Here is a 2,500-nt window from a genome sequence, read left to right on the forward strand (position 1 = left end):
TCAAAAACCTGAAGGGGCATTTAAAGGAGCTTAATAAGTTGCATTATAGTCACATTTCTTCCAGAGTTGCTAAAGCTGCTGCAGATTTAGAGTCTCACCAGACCATTTTTCAAAATGATAGGGATAATGCTCAGTTATTATTGCAGGACAAGCAGTTGAGGCTAAACCTGATGAACCTTAAGGCTGCTGAGAAGATGTTTTACTGTCAGAAGCTAAAGAATTCCTACTTCAAGGAAAGTGATAGAAGCTCTAGTTTCTTCCATGCTCTAATGAACCAGAAGCATAGAAGGAACTACATTCCTGCTATTCAGACTGGTTCTGGTTTACTTACCTCTTCTATAGATGAAATGGGTGAGGAGTTTGTAAATTATTTTCAGCAGCATCTGGGGTCTTCTAAGGATACTCAACCCCTAGTGGAGGCTATTGTTCACTCTGGTCCCTGCCTTGATGATTCTGCCTATGGCCCCCTGCTGGCTCCTGTGTCTAATGATGATATTAGGACTACTTTATTCAGCATTGGTGATGATAAAGCCCCTGGACCGGATGGTTACTCTTCTGTGTTTTTCAAGAAGTCTTGGGAGGTTGTGGGGGAGGATTTCTGTCTTGCAATTCAGGACTTCTTCTCTACTGGGGAGATATTGAGGCAAATTAATCATTCTGTTATTGCTTTAATTCCTAAATTGCCTAGTGTTACCTCAGTGGCTGATTTCAGGCCAATTTCTTGTTGTAATGTCATATACAAGGTCATTTCTAAAATTCTGGCTACCAGATTGGCTGCTGCTTTACAGAGTATTATTAGTCCTGCCCAAAATGCTTTTCTGGGAGGTAGGAAGATGACTGATAACATTAATTTGGTGCAAGAACTACTTAGGCAGTATGGCAGGAAAAGGGCTTCTCCTAGATGTTTGGTAAAAATTGATTTCAGGAAGGCCTTTGACTCTGTTCAGTGGGTTTTTTTGAGGCAGTTGCTATTGACCCTTGGCTTTCCTGCTAGGTTTGTTAGTTTAATTATGAAATGTGTTGAATCCACCTCCTTCTCTGTGTCAGTTAATGGGAACTTGTATGGCTTCTTTCAAGGCAAGAGTGGAATTAGGCAAGGGGACCCTTTATCTCCTTATTTATTTATCACTTGCATGGAATACTTCTCCAGAATGTTAGCTGTAGCCTCTAATCTGCCTGGCTTCCAGTTTCACCCTAAGTGTGATGTTCACAGACTATGTCATCTTGCTTTTGCTGATGATGTTCTTCTATTTTCTCGTGGTGATTTGGTTTCTGTGCAGATTCTTTATCAGCAGTTGTTGGAGTTTGGAAGGATATCTGGGTTGGAGATAAATGCCAGTAAATCTTCTATCTACTTTGGTGGGGTAAGCAATGCAGTTAAGCAGGGTATTCTCCAAACCACTGGGTTTATGGAGGGTATTTTTCCTTTCAAGTATCTTGGTGTTCCTCTCAGTCCTCATAGATTGCTTGCTAGCCAATTCTTTCCTCTTTTGCATAAGCTGGATTCAGTCATTCAGAGTTGGATGGGGAAGCATCTGTCTTTTGCTGGGAGACTTGAGCTCCTTAAGTCTGTCTTGCAGGGAATTGTGCAGTTTTGGCTTAGCATATTTCCCATGCCAGCTCAAGTTTTAAGGCAGATTACTAGAATTTGCAGGAACTTTCTTTGGAATGGCAACGTTTTGAAGGGGAATTCTGCTCTGGTGGCTTGGAGGACAGTCTGTCTGCCTAAGAATGAAGGAGGTTTGGGTTTGTTTGATTTAAAGGCCAGGAACAATGGCTTCTTGGCCAAGCATCTCTGGAATATTCACTTAAAAACTGATTCTCTATGGATTCAATGGGTTCATCACTTCTATTTGGCTCATATATCTATCTGGGAAGCAGATTGGCAGAGATCGTCTTCTCCTATGTGGAAGGCTATAATCTCTCTTAAAGACAGCTTGCTGCAAGAGAGTGGGACTTCTTATCAAACAATCAATATTATGCAGGGTTGGCAACAAGGTTCTGGCTCTTTTGCTGCTAATGCATATGAATTCTTTAGGCACAAAGGTGTTAAAGTCTCTTGGGAAAGAGTGGTTTGGGAGCATTGGTCTCTGCCTAGATACAGTTTTGTTCTTTGGCTGGCTGTTTTGGGAAGGCTTAGAACTAGGGACAGGCTCAAATTCATTCCCACTGATACTTATTGTCTTTTTTGTAGGCAAGAAGAAGAGTCTCATAGACATCTTTTCTTTGCTTGTAACTGGACAGCTACTCTATGGAGAAGGATTAGGTGTTGGTTAAGGATTAATAGGCATATGTCCACTCTGAATAGTGCCATGAGAGGCCTTAAAACTGGAAGGAGACGGCCTGATGCTAGAATGAGAAGAGTTTCCCTAGGGTTGGTGGTTTATTTGATTTGGCAGGAGAGAAACAGAAGGGCTTTTGAGGGTACTAGCCTATCTGTGGACTCTCTAATGCATAGATTTCAAATTATGTTTTTCACAGTCTCTTACTTCTATGTTAA

The sequence above is a fragment of the Tripterygium wilfordii genome, unplaced genomic scaffold, assembly GCF_013401445.1.
Source record: "Tripterygium wilfordii isolate XIE 37 unplaced genomic scaffold, ASM1340144v1 ctg196, whole genome shotgun sequence".
In the NCBI taxonomy this organism is placed as follows: domain Eukaryota; kingdom Viridiplantae; phylum Streptophyta; class Magnoliopsida; order Celastrales; family Celastraceae; genus Tripterygium; species Tripterygium wilfordii.